This window comes from Lissotriton helveticus, chromosome 2_1 (genome assembly GCF_964261635.1).
Source record: "Lissotriton helveticus chromosome 2_1, aLisHel1.1, whole genome shotgun sequence".
Classification (NCBI taxonomy): Eukaryota; Metazoa; Chordata; class Amphibia; order Caudata; family Salamandridae; genus Lissotriton; species Lissotriton helveticus.
Window position 1 is genome coordinate 1,190,664,146 of NC_136059.1, and position 14,709 is coordinate 1,190,678,854.

Genomic DNA, 14,709 nt, shown 5'->3' on the forward strand with positions numbered 1-14,709 from the left:
TGTGCAGCTGTCCAGAAATACCCTCCCAACCCTAAACAACTTTACTTTAGTAAAAGTATTAACCAGCCGCATGCCCCAAGCTTCACACCTTTTAACTAAACCTCGTCTTGACTTCATAACTATTTCCCACCTTCCCCAAGACCCTCACAACCCCTTCACCCTCTCAAACTCACCCACCCGACCAGCACGAATGCATCCTAATCTGAAATCTTACCATGTACCCCGGAGAAGCGCATCTCTGCATCAGCGACTAAACATTAAACTCTTTTTTTATACGCACCTGTCTCGTCAAATGCAAACTTGCAAAGGTGGGAAAACCCACACTGCATGCCAGCGACTGTAACCAAAAACTAGAAGAAAACCTAGCAAGCCCCCTCAGAAGAAAAAACTATCTACCCCACCCTTCTCCCCTCAAACCATTGGGGGGAACAAACTACGACACCTACCACTAAGGTTCGCTCTACCTGCAACCTACAGAATTCAAAATTTGCAAACATTCGTGACAAGAATTTTCAATTCTATTAAGGACTAGGAGGCGAGGATTATGCTTAGACTCAATTTCTTTACTGAAAGTACAGCAGCCAATCACAGTACAGTAAAGAAACGAAAAAAACTACATTACCCATAAACCCTGGGTAACCATAGAGTACGCCAATGGTATATAAACAGTCTTAGAGGTAACCACTTCCTCTTTCTTTGTCCAAAATCCAGTAGGAAGAACAACTTGAACACCAGAAATCCTTTAAGGACGTCCTCCAGAGAAGCCAACATCCGAACGAAGGGGCGAAGGAACCTCCCAAAGCCACAGGAACAAAAGCAGGCCAACAAGGAGTAGAAACTCGCAGCACACCTCAAACAAGGACGAAGCCGGAGGAGCGTCACTTGGGATCAGAGCCTGAAAAGAGACACAAAGCCGTAATACACATTCCGTGTAATCATGAGCATATAAAAAGGGTGGGTAGAGAAAAAATAAAGTAATCACAACAGTACAGTAGGAATAAATCCATGAATAAGTGCACAGTAACAATATGTGATATAGCAAATGCATATACAATGGGTGGGATAATCCTCGCCTCCTAGTCCTTAATAGAATTGAAAATTCTTGTCACGAATGTTTGCAAATTTTGAATTCTATTTCAGGACAGGAGGCTCCGATTATGCTTGTTTAAAGCTCCTCCACCACAACAGAAGCAACAGTAGCAATAGGCTTAAAGTAAAAAGTTTTAAATACAGAATCCGATGACCAGTCAGCAGCTTTCATAATGTCCCACAAAGTGACACCCAAAGAAAAAGCCTTAGAGGCCATGGCCCCACGGGCAGAATGAGCACCAAACACAGAAACATCAATGCCCGCTTCCCCCATAAGCCACCGTACCCAACGAGCTAGCGTGGCCGGAGTAACGGGGCGAAAGGGCTTCTGCAATGCAATCAACAATTGGCCTTGCATATCAGATCGATGAAGAGAAGTACTCACCTCATAATCCTTAAGGCATTGGACAACACAAAGGTTAGGCCGAGCGGGAAAAGAAGGGTAAGAAATGACTTCAGAATTAGTTTTAGTGCGCCTGGAAAGGCGAAAGGTAACCCCTTCAGGCGTGAAACTACGCCCCGCAAGATCCAAAGCGCGGACATCCGAGACTCGTCTGCAGGAAAGCAAACACAACAGCATAGTAAGCTTGGCCGAAAGCTGTTTACGATTCAATAAAGAATTAATCGGCCAAGCTTCCAGGAAACGTAGGACAACCGAAACGTCCCATAAAGAAACATATTTAGGACGTGGAGGAGTAGCCAGACGAATACCTTTAAGAACCTTAGCCACAAGTGGATGTTCACCCACAGGTTTCCCATCCACAGGAAGATGCCCCGCCGAGATAGCGGAACGAAAATTGTTGACGGTGCGGTAGGCCAAACCAGAAGAAGAAGACAGAGAAGCCAAAAAATTAACTATCAAAGAGACATCAGCTGATGTGGGATCAACTTGCCGTTGAGCACACCAATCACTCCAACGTTTCCAGGAACCTCTGTAACGTTTGTGAGTACCCGGGGCCCAGGCGTTGCTGAGAAATCTGGTAGCGTCTGCAGAAAGGCCTGACACCGCCCAACGTTCCCCGAAATCCGCCACGCCAGGAGAAGGAGGGAGCCTGACTGAACCAGGGGATGCGGATTCTGAAGCGGATCGAGCAGGAGATTCCACTTCTGAGGAAGAAGAAATGGCAATTCGCATGCCATTTCCAGGAGAACAGGGAACCACGGCTGAGCCCTCCACAGAGGGGCAATCAGAATCAACTCCGCCTGAAAGCGTGTCACATAAGCCAGAACCCTGGGGAGCATCATGAATGGGGGAAACGCATAACAGAGGGTCGACGGCCACGGTTGGAGGAAAGCATCCGTGGCCAGAGCTTCCGGATCCGGTCTCCAACTGAAGAACCGGGGAAGTTGGGTGTTGAGACGGGATGCAAAGAGGTCGATCAGACACGGGCCCCAAGTTCAAAGGAGTTGGCGAAACACCCGAGGATGGAGCCTCCAGTCGCTGAAGTCCTTCAGGTACCTGGAGTTCCAGTCCGCCACAAGATTGTGAGAGCCGGGAAGGTACTCTGCAATAACCGTGATCTTGTGCTGAAGGCAATAGTGCCAAAACTCCTTGGCAATCTCTGCCAACAATCTCGATCGAGTCCCTCCCAGCTTGTTGATGTAGCGAACTGCTGAGACATTGTCCATCCGGAGAAGGATACAGCAGTGGGACCGAAGAGGCGACAGGCATTTGATCGCAAACGATCCCGCCAGCAACTCCAAACAATTTATGTGGAGCGAAAGTTCCTGCGGAGACCACCGTCCCCCCGTCGAGATCGGACCGCAACGGGCCCCCCAGCCCCAACGACTGGCATCCGATTCGATCACAATCTCCGGAGAGGAGCCGAAAAGAGCTCGGCCGTTCCAGGCTTCCATATGGGTCAACCACCATTGCATTTCCGATTTCGCCTCCTCCGAGAGAGGAATCAGATCGGAATAACGAAGACCCCGTTAAAGATGTTGAATCTTCAACCGCTGTAGGGCACGATAGTGCAGCGGAGCTGGAAATATCGCTTGAAGGGAAGACGCTAAGAGACCGACAACTCGTGCTAACGATCTCAATGATACAGTCGGACTCGAGATAACGGAAGTCAATTCCCGTTTGATGTAACGAATCTTCTGTTGGGGAAGCAGAAGCTGACAAGTGAGGGAGTTGACCCTGAACCCCAGAAAGTCGATCACTTGAGTAGGTTGTAGCACAGACTTGGGAACATTCACCAGAAAACCGAGGGACTGAAGAAGGTCTATGGTCCAGTCCAGATGAGACATCAGTTTGACAGGACAATCCGCCAGTAGGAGGATGTCGTCCAAATAGATGATCAAGCGAACTCCGCGACTGCGGAGAGATTCCACAACCGGACGTAACAACTTCGTGAAGCACCAAGGTGCTGACGAAAGGCCGAAGGGTAGAACCTGATACTGATACCAAGTCCCCAGCCACTGAAACTGCAGAAAGCGGCGATGAGGACGGAAGATCGGAACAGAGAGGTAAGCATCTTTGAGGTCCAGACGAACCATCCAATCCCGTTCCCGCAGGAGATCCCGCAGCAGATGGATGCCTTCCATCTTGAAGTGCCGATATACTACTCCCGCGTTGAATTCCTTCAGATTGAGAACCAACCTCGATCCCCCTCCCTTCTTCTCCACCAGGAAGACGGAACTGGCAAAACCCTGAGGGTGGCGCACCGTCGGCACAATGGCCCCCTTCAATTCCAGAGACTTGAGTTCCTCTGTGATGAACTCTTGACTTTGCCTTGAGAAGTGAAGGGGAAAAGGAGGACGAGACTGGCGGACGGGATGATAGAACTCGATTTTGAATCCCTGAACTGTCTCCAGCACCCAAGCATCGCCGGAGATTGCGCGCCAATTGGCTAGAAAATGGCGAATCCTGCCCCCCAGAACAACACTGCATGCAGGAAGAAGTCTCACCTGAAGTGGCGGAATCCTGATATCCTCCGGAGTTGCCACCTGATCGTCCCTTTTTGTATTGTCCACGTCCTTTTCTGGAAGGGTAGAAGTTAGAACGCTGGGCATAGCCTGAATCTTGCTGGCCTCCCCTATGGGACTGGTACCCACGTTGAGCGGGGTGGTATTGACCACGGCCGGACGAGCGTCCCCTGTTTCGTCCGGCCCTGTTGAAAACCGGACGCATGGCCCGTTTTAAGGATGCCTGTGCTTTGTCAATACTGCTGAAAGTACTGACAAAATGAGCGAGCTCCTTTAAGAAAGGCTGGCCGAAAAGGAGGCCCTGAGCCGCAGCCCCCGCCTCAGAAGATGAAAGTTCAGACAATTTTGGGTCCAACTTAAGCAGAATGGAATGTTGACGCTCACTAGAGAGTGCACAGTTGGCGTTCCCCAACTGGCAAATGGCGCGTTGCGCCCATTCAATGAGTTCATCAGGATCAACTGTGGAGGACGCTTCCTTGGCCATGAAACCCAGATCCAATATTTTAGTGAGAGGCCCTAGGAGGTCCAAAACCTTGTCCTGGCAAGCCCGCCAGGAACGATCCAGTCCCTTTTTGGGATCCTTTGAAAACTTTTTTAAATATGTCAACATTGTAGGGTCGACCTCAGGCGTGTCCGCCAGGTTATCCGCCAAATCAGGCCGCGGACACTCTGAGCGAAGACGCGCACGTACGTCCTTATCAAATGGATGGCGGATATGCTGTTGTACATACTCCGCCACAGCCGGAGAGGGGAGCCACGCAGAGGAATGAGGATGCACAATATCCTCAGGGTCAAAAGACAAGACAGGAGGGTGCGAAGGGGCATCAACAAAATGTTCTTTACATTTACGCTTTTTAGGCGGAGGAGGCAGAACCTCCGAGGAGGATGAGGAAGCATGTTGGTCATCACTGTCAACATCCACTGGAACAGCCTTCAACTTGGAGGAGGACAAGGACCGCGCCAGTCTACGAAAGTTAGAAGTATGGGGATTACCCGGGGAAGAAGTGGACTTCTTGGAAGGCACCCAACCTTGCTTCTGCGCATACTGCGTTAAATGGCGCTTCAGGGGCGCAATGGCGCGTACCAGCGCCTTATTCATCGAATGCTGAACCCCTTTGTCCAGTGCCTCAACAAGGTCCTGTTCAAAAAACTCGGACCCCTCTTCCTCATAGTCACCTTCCTCCTCATAGTAATATGAATCACTCATGGTACACAGAGAACGTGTAAATACAGCCCACTTGGTGACTAGAAATCCTGTATGTCAGAGACAAAGTCTGAGGGAGTGAAAAAACCTCGCAGCAAGCAAGTGAATGCAGAAAAAACTGCGTGAAAAACAACAATTAGAGAGTGGAGGGAGGCTTGCTGACAAAAAATATGCTCACTCTCGGCAAAGCCTATGCAAATTATACGACCGGGACTTTTTCAGAAGCTCCGGTGTCAGAAGGGGCCAGCTGAGAGGCAGTGGGCGTCTTCGTCGATCCGACGAGTTCAGGCGCCGGCGCTGCTATGTAAACAAACGCAGCGTGAGGAGGAAATGCAGCGTGAGGAAAGCCGCGCATGCGCGGAGAACCGGCTGGCCAGACAGCACTGGAACTGCTCGCGCTAGACGCGCGCGAGGCAGTACCACCCCAAAAACTCCACTCCACCAAGATAATGGGAAATAGGCGGCACGCGCCCGACCCAGGGAGGTGGCACACGCTCCCTACCGCGAGCGCCGGTCGCGAGGAACACACACAAAAAACGGCAGCAAGTGCGCGAGAGAAGCGCCCAACAAAGCGGTACACAGCGCAAGCAAAGCGGTAACAACAGCATAAAAATGCACAAGTAAGCAAAGAATAACAATAAGAATGCACTTAACTGGCTGCGGAGCAGCAAAGAAAGAGGAAGTGGTTACCTCTAAGACTGTTTATATACCATTGGTGTACTCTATGGTTACCCAGGGTTTATGGGTAATGTAGTTTTTTTCGTTTCTTTACTGTACTGTGATTGGCTGCTGTACTTTCAGTAAAGAAATTGAGTCTAAGCATAATCGGAGCCTCCTGTCCTGAAATAGAATAGGACTCTCCAACCCTACCTTGTTCCGAAATGTTCCCTATGCCCGCCCTGTAAAGTACGTCAATCGCAACCATCAATTTCTGGGCTCTCACCATTCGCCCAAATAGCGGGGGGGGGGGGGGGGGGGGGGGCTCCAAACATAATCTCTCCCTTCGCCCACGTTCTCCCTGCCTGCCTCGAGTTTGACCGACACTCTCTAACCTCTTTAGCTTGAATCCAGCACATTCTAACTTTGTGCTTCTATCAACTAATGCGTCATTGCTCTTTCCCTCCCCCTCCTCCAGTCAGTACTAAGTATAGTTTCCGTATAGACGCAGGTCGATGCCTGAAACATCCAGCCATACACTTTCTATATAATACCTCAGTACACTAAAACAAGGCACACCTATAAAGGAAAAAGGTGGAATTACAATATCCCGAGAGCTCATCATTGCCAAACAAAATACGAAGACTGCCACCACTACGGTCACAGATTATCTGGGAGGCAGCAAATAGATGTTTGTCTTCTTTTTACCTTTTCCATTCTCCATGCAGTGGCATATTTCCTCCTGTATCTACGTTGCCAAGGTGCAGAAGCAATGCAAACAAAAGCGCCCATGCTTCAGGAGGAGAACAAAAGAGCGGAAGGAGAACAGAAACCGCAGCTCTGCACACTGGCTCAAAGGGGAAAATCGTCATAGCACTTTCTACATTATAAGTGTTGGGCCCAGTGGTCACCGCGCACAAGTTCATGCAACTTATTTGCATGTTACTTACATTGGTAAAGTCTTTTATTCCGTACACTCACTCTCCTCGTCTGGGATGCAGCACCCAATATTTACCTTTTTCAAGCTAAATAATACTTTCAAAGGTTTGATATTACTTGCACTAAAAATGTATGTCAAACGTTCGACATTACTAAACGTAAACACGTAAACTACAAACAAGAGTATCCCTTTTTTTCAAAATATACTTACTGGCAGGATGTCCCTATATATGGCAGTTTTGTAGCATGCGCGATTTAGAGGACCGCATGTTCAGCCCAGTGAAACTCGCTGTCGGAACTGAACGGGCGCTCTGGTGTTGTGCTGTTAACAAATAAACTTGAATGAACCCCACGGTCCCTCCGAGTGGTATTTGAAGGCTACAACAGAAACATTTTTATGAAGTAAAAAATAAGGAGCGGACTTTTCAAATGACAGAGTCCGTTGGATTGAGGAGTGAATTCAGTGGAACCACAAGCTGCGTTACTTGTAATTATAAGACGTGTTTGCTCAAAGCGAATTGGTATGGGTTTGATAGAAGAAGAGAGCGCCCCTCATATGTTTTCATTCGCCGGGGCTACCGTGCGTGGCCGGGCTCAGTGTCACCATCCCTGAAGCCCGCCTCCATGGGCTCGGCCCGCCCCCAACCCACGGCCAGGAGACAGCGCGCAATTAGAGCTCAAGCGCACCGTTATAGCATCAACGACGTCCACTTCGGGCAGGGATTACTGGTGACGCGCGCTTTGCCCGTGCCCTCCACCCGTGGAGCGTCTCCTTTTCGGGCAGCCCGAAGGAGCACCGACAGCGGCTGCTGCCCCCCGTGTGTCGCTGCTGCCCGGGTTCTGGCGGTGAGTAAAAGCCACCCCCTGCGCCTGTCATAGGACGCTGCTGCTCTACCCCTGGTGATTCTCCTCCTCCGCCCGGCCTCTTCTCACTACTTGTGTTACGTCATGGAAAGGAAGCGTCCAGTTCAGTGCCTAATTTAAACCGGTAGTAGAAGATGACACCTACCGGCGTTCATTTTTGGGGACCTGGACATATTTTTCCACATAAGAATTTGACTCGGAGGGAAGAAAACACTAAAATAGAGCAAGAGAAGGGACAGGAGCGAATAAAAGAGCCTGCTAGACTCAGAGTGAGTGAGATACAGAGGCAAGGAGCGTCTGGCGGTGGATGAAAGGAATAATACAGCCTGGGAAATAAGCCTTCGCGGCCGTAGCTTTACCAGACATATATTTAACAAACTAGGCCATGGCGGGTATTTTTCCACATCTGTAGGCTATCTATGTAATGATGTAGTTTTACCCCTTGAAAGAAGCAACTGGAATCGTTGTGGGGGCTGGATATGCTTTTATTAATTATATATACAATCGCTGGAAGAGCGCCGGGCTTCTGAGCTCCGAAGCGCTCCGTGCCGCTCTGTCCCGCTCTGTCCCGTTCTCTGGCGCGAACCCCTGCTCGCGCGTGCGCGTATCCATCGCGTTCTAGTTCGTACGTGCTACGTCATCCGCACACTACGAACTAGAACGCTAACACTACATATCTCCCCTTTTTTATACAATAATAAAATGCGAAGAGAGTCCAATAGTCCTTTCATTCAAAGTCTCTGAGATGGGCAGGTCTAACGATTACTTTACCAGCACGCGTGCATCTTACCGGTGTGGAGGTTTCAGGGGCACCAGGCGAGGGACTCGCTACCTCCTCTCTCCGTGGACCCAGTTCATTTCTCTTGGGTGTCATCTCCTTTCCTGCTGTTGCCTCCTCCACACTCGGCCTTTCTGGGTCTTCTCTTTCCACGTGCACTCCTTCTTCTCCTAGATCTTCACCCTCTACTGTCCTTCCTGCTGTATCACTCCTCTGTCTCTGATCTTGCAGTTCACTCTCTTTTTCCGCTGGCCACTGTACAATTTTATTGATCTTTGCCATGCGATCATGGGACCACACTCTGCCGTCACTGAGTAACGCTGCTCTATCATATACTACTTCTACTTGCAGGGGTGGGCTGTACTTGCTTTCTCCTTTCTTTCTAAGTACAGCTTGCTTTACTCTCACCCACTCCCCTCTTACCAACGCTGTTTCAGTTACATTTCTTCTCTTATTGTAATGTTCGGTGTACACATTCTGGGCCTTCTCCAGATTGTGTTGGACCACGGCTGGGGACCACTTACTGGGATGGTTTTTTCTCTCCACACTACATTGTGTTTTGTAAACGGGAGTCTGCCTCTTAAGATTTGGAAGGGGCTGTACCCCGTCGCCGAGGGAGTGATCCTGTACGCCCACAGCATTCTCTGGATTTCCGCTTCCCAGTCCTTGCCTTGCATAATGGCAGCTTGTATGGAACCCAAGAGGACTCGGTTGAATCGTTCCACCTGTCCGTTGCTTGCAGGGTGATACACCGAGGTGTGCTTGGATTTGATACCATTTCTCTCCATGTACCGCTGCCTCTTATCCGATGTAAATTGTGGCCCGTTGTCCGTCAAAATGGTTCGAGGGATTCCTTCTCTCAAGAACACCGAGGTGAGGAACTTGATCACTACATCAGAGTCCATTGCCTCTTGCACCCTCACTTCCGGCCACTTGGAGTATTTGTCAACTAACACACATAAGTATTTTGCAGTACCTTGGTTGTCCAATACTGGCCCTAGGATGTCAACTGTGACTTCTTCCCAGGGGTTGCAGGGCAGCTCGAATCTTCCCAACGCTGGTCTCAACGGTTTGAGTAATTTGTCTGCACCTTGGCACTGGATGCAGTCTCTCACGTGCCTCTCCACCTGGACGTCCATTCCCGGCCACCAGTACATCTGTTTCACTCTCGATTTGGTCTTCACAATACCGAGATGACCTTCGTGCAGTTGGCTCAGGAGGGTGGAGATTAATTTCTCTGGGGGCACTACCTTGTCACCTCGATATAAGAAGGTGCCTGAATCGCTCATTGACAACTCCTCTCGCACTTCATAAAATTTCCTGAACGTCTCTTTCAGTCTTTTCTTGTTCGGCCACCCTTTGATGAGGCAGTTCTTGACCTCCTGGATGTCTTCGTCCTCTTCATACGCCAGTGTCCACTCTTGTTTGCTGATGGCTCTTCCTGTGTCCTCCATCACCGCCACCATCTCTTCGTTCTCTGATATGTGTATGGACGCATCCTCCATGGCTGAGGCCCTGCTCAGATAGTCAGCTACCTTGTTGCGCGTACCTGGTATGTACACTACGTCATACGTGTACTCCAGCAGTTTAAGAGTCATTTTGACTATACACGGGGTGGCTGTGGCATGCCCACTTGAGGTGAGCACCTTGACTAAAGGTTTGTGGTCAGTTTGTAAACGAAATCTCGTGCCCCACAGGAACTGCCTGAACTTCCCCATGGCCCACGTGGCAGCCAGCATTTCCTTCTCAATCACGCTGAACTTTTGTTCCGTGGGTGACTGTGCTCTGGAGGCAAAGCTAAGGGTTTCCACAGTGTTGTCTTCACGTTCCTGCGCAAGGACCGCTCCTAAGCCTTATTCGCTGGCATCGGTGGTCAGGATCGTTTTTCATGTGGGGTCATATCCGTGCAACGGCACCGCCTGGCTGATATTTTTCTTCAACTCATCAAACTCTCCCTGCGCTTCATCATCCCAGAGGAACGCTGTTTTGTCTCTTATCAGCTGTCTCAATTTGTAGGTTTTTGTGGCAAAATGCTGGACAAACTTGCTATAGTACTCGGTCATCCCAAGAAATGACCGCACTTCGTCCTTGGAGACCGGAGACCTGGCATCACAGATGGCTTTCACGTTCTCACTTTTGGGAGTGATCCCTTGTCCACATATTTCGTGTTCCAGGTATGTGACGGACGTCATTCCTAACCTGCATTTCTCCCATTCAGCCGTGAGACCCTTCTCCTGCAGCACACTTAGTACTTTGTTCAGTTTATTGTCATGGTCTTCACGGTCCGTTCCCATTATTAAAGATGTCGTCTTGGAAATACTGGATGCCTGCAACGTCCTTGAATAGACGGTGCATTAGCTTTTGAAACACCGCTGCAGTCGACGCCAATCCGAAGGGCATCCTGCGGAATTGATAGCATCCATATGGCGTTGTGAAGGACGTGAGTTTCCTGCTAGATGGATGCAAGTCAATTTGATGATAGGCGGACGTGAGGTCCACAGTTGAGAACCATTTCACTCCTCTCGTTTTGGCCAACATTTCCTCAATTCGGGGCAGTGGAAATTTCTCAACTATCAGGCACTTGTTCAGCTCGCGGAGGTCCACACTCAAGCGTACCTTGCCGTTCGGTTTCCTGGCTACCACTAGGGGGCCAACCATTCTGAGCTGTCGATGGGTTCGATTATTCCCTGTTCTTCCAGCCTGCGTAGTTCTTGTTGCACTGCTTCTTTCACCGCTATGGGCACATTGCGGACTTTGTGGGATACCGGCCGGGAGTTCTCCTTTAGTATGATTTTGTGCATGAATTTCTCCAGCTTCCCAACCGTCCCTCAGAACACTTTGGGAAAGTTCCTTTTTACTCTCTCCAGGTCCGGCCAATTGTCGCAGTCCGTCAACAGCACTTGCTCTTTGCCTCCTGGGTCTAGTTTGATCCCTAGGCCCCCCTGATCTCTCCATCCCAAGACTGAGGGGCCTTTCTCCGCCACGTACAGTTTGCATGTCGCGGTCCTTCCTCTGAATTCGAATTTCAGGCTCCTGTATCCTACCATGGGGATCAGGTTGTTTGTGTACGAGATTGGCCTTATATCCGGTGGCTCTAGTTTGGGACCTAGGCGGGGCATGAATTCTTCCTCCCACACTGACCGTTGAACAATGGTGTATGGGGATCCGGAGTCTATTGCAATCCCGATCTTCACTCCCCCAATTAGCATGTCCGCACGTGGTTTATCGGAGCGTTTGAAGTCTATGCCCAACACCTGTTCCTCGATGCATAGTACCTGGACATCTTTGTCCGTTTCCTCGCCCTCTTCATCTGCTGGCTGCGATTGTGCTATGTATTTTACCACCGACTTCTTCTCATTCCTGCGGCAAACCTTCTCATAATGTCCTATCAGCCCGCAGAACATGCATTTGGCACGGAATGCTGGGCAGTGCCTGTCCTGGGCTGTGTGTGATGTGCTGCCGCACCTGTAGCACATGGACCTGCTGTCGGCAATTGGCTTCCTCGCTTGGCTTGGCTTTCCCGCCCATTTGTTGGTTCCTCTACCGTCCCTGGGCGCCATTTTGTGTCTCCCAGAGGGCTCAGCGTCGTGTGCATCACGATTTGGTCTTTGATAAAATCGTCCTGTGAAGCTCCATACTTGCACGTGATCGCCAGTCTGCGTAAGGCCGCGACGTAGTCGTCTATGTATTCTCCTTTGCCCTGTTTCCTCTGTTGAAGAGGTCAATGGAGACACATACTGCCGGGCGGTAGTGAGTGTCTTGGTCCTCCAAGTCCAAGACATGCTTGAAGACATCTATAGCCCGACGCCCGGGACATATTGTTTGGGGTCAAGGGCAACAAGTTTTAATGTGTATTTTGTCCTTGGGACAAGTAGGCCCAACCCCCTGCAGTACAAACCTTTTGGCTGCCAGTTTACAGTACAACATTGTAGGGCAGGTTATCGCTACAATTAAGGTAAAGTGTGTGTTATATGTAATATGTGTGTTAATGCTGTTCAAACTTGTATATATGGTTCATTAACGCAAAGCCTTTATTATTAGGGTGAGCACTAAAAGTAAATGTTTTAAGCTCAGCCTGCACTACTGACGGTGGTTCCAGTATAAAAGTGTACACACATTTTCAAAGTTTAATAATACGAGGCTCTGTATAATGCCCCCAGAATGCTCTCTGATTATATGCAAATATTTGCAGAAGCTTGAAAGCAAGAGTGATGATTCTTTGCTTTCAAAATAAAATGTTCACAAAAAAATGCATGTAAGAAAAGAAAACATTTAGCTAAACTACTGTAAGATTTTAGGTACCGTATCTTTGCAGCATAATTTAGTAACATGTTGATGTATGTTAGTATTTCCCAAAAATATTCAGAATGGAAGATCTGTGTAACCAGTTTAAATACGAATATGGAAAACAAGAATAAACAAGCATTGGCAAAGCTAGTGGGTCTGAAATTGGTGGTCAGCCTTTTGGTTTTCTCAAGAGTGACTTGTCTAGGCACGGTTTTTGTAAAACCTTAACAGTGTGGGAGCTGCTGGGTCCTCACCATTCTAACAAGCATTGGCAAAAGCAAAACAAAAAAATGTTGGTCTCAGCACACATTGCCACAGCGGTTCTGGGCACTGAACAAAACTACTTTGTGTGCCAATATGCTACTTCTTAAAGAGCAAAATACTGTCACTTACAGGGACGCCAGCTGATAGACAGACTGAGACAGAAAAAAAAAGGTCATGGTTAACGCCAGGCCTAATTAGAGGCCCAATTATTAAAGAAAGTCTCAAAAGTGCATCCATGGTATATATCCTTGCATTAAGTGCATATGTACAGTTTCCATGAATTCACAAGAATTTACAGAAGTAGGCCAAGAAATAGTACTCCCAGAAAATATTTATGAACTGCATTTTAGCATGAGTAAATATGCAGATGTAGATTTGCTTATGTGAAAATCTGAATGTTTTCAAGTTCACTTTTCCTTCAACCACTTTTTTTCCAACCCTGGAAGAAGTTTTAAGTCTGCCACTGTCAGTAGTACATTTCCAACAGTTCTCAGTATGGGAAATGATTAGAGAAGAATTGGTGAAAACCCCTAAAACATGCACGTTAGTAGGTTTGCACAGACTAAAAAGGGCATTCCAACCCTGGAACTATTGCTTACCACTACCTTCAGCCCCAGTATGTAGACCAGCAGAAACATAGCAGCATAGGGAAATGCTAGTATTCAAACACTACTATGGTATGAACCCTGGTATAATCAGAGAGGCTATATCAGAATTCTTATATGAGATTGTTGCGTAATTTGTTGCTGCATTACATGGCACAAAGGGGACAAGTGGATTTTGTTACAGGACAAGTAGATTTATTAAGCAGCCTGCCCCATGGACAAGTAGATATTTTATTAAATCCACACCCCTGTATGTTCGTGAATACTCTTATCCCTTCAGGGCCCAAGTTGTGTAGGAGTATCCGTTTTCTCCTCGCACTAGAGAATTCCTCTCCGTTTTCATCTTCCAATGCTTCTAGGTAATTCTTGAAATACTCCTTCCAGTCCTCCCATTTCATTTGGGGTTCACCTGGCTTGGGCAGAAACGGAATCGGCGCCGTGAGTGATGAAGCCTGATTGCTCATCTTGGGTTGTTCTTCCGGTTCGCCCCCTTGGTTCGTGGGACTGCCTGGCGCACTAGCGTCCCCTCCCTGGGGCGCTGGCGTTTCTTTCTTGCGACGTGCCGGTGCGGGGTTCTCTTCCTCCCCCTTCACCCCGTCCACTTTGTTCAGCCAGGGCCTAGCTGTGGTACTGCCCCTCTCCTACCGTGTTTCAGTGCACGAAGTGGCGCAGTTTGGTTCCTGGGCATGTGGTGAACTCTGTTCCCTTGCCTCTTCCTTTCTTATTTGCTTGCCACTGCCGCGCTCTTCCAGTGCTTTTCTGGTGTCTGTGTCCACCTGTGTGGGTGGCCGATTGGATCTTTAAGCGTCCACCAGGTTCCTCCTGCACCTCCACATACCGAAGAAATTTTGCTCTTTTTTTTTTCAGGGGTTGGTGTGTGGGAGATCCCACTCCTCGTCGCCACTGTAATGATGTAGTTTTACCCCTTGAAAGAAGCAACTGGAATCGTTGTGGGGGCTGGATATGCTTTTATTAATTATATATACAATCGCTGGAAGAGCGCCGGGCTTCTGAGCTCCGAAGCGCTCCGTGCCGCTCTGTTCCGTTCTCTGGCACGAACCCCTGCTCGCGAATGCGCGTATCCATCGCGTTCT

General features: G+C 48.9%; 1 protein-coding gene and 1 long non-coding RNA gene across 2 annotated transcripts in view; one reads left to right on the plus strand and one right to left on the minus strand.

Moving 5' to 3' along the window:
* Window positions 1–542: 542 nt before the first annotated feature.
* Window positions 543–7,161, minus strand: LOC144818547 (uncharacterized). Its single transcript, XR_013607133.1, has 2 exons — window positions 7,029–7,161; window positions 543–895 (listed from the first exon to the last, which is right to left on the minus strand). It is a non-coding gene; the product is annotated as an uncharacterized LOC144818547 (long non-coding RNA).
* Window positions 7,162–7,537: 376 nt separating this feature from the next.
* Window positions 7,538–14,709, plus strand: part of LOC144818546 (sodium/hydrogen exchanger 9B2-like) — a 416,602-nt gene continuing 409,430 nt past the window's right edge. The window contains exon 1 of the mRNA XM_078676068.1: window positions 7,538–7,663. The gene's annotated coding sequence lies outside the window, so the exon portion shown is untranslated. The remainder of the gene's footprint in view (window positions 7,664–14,709) is intronic.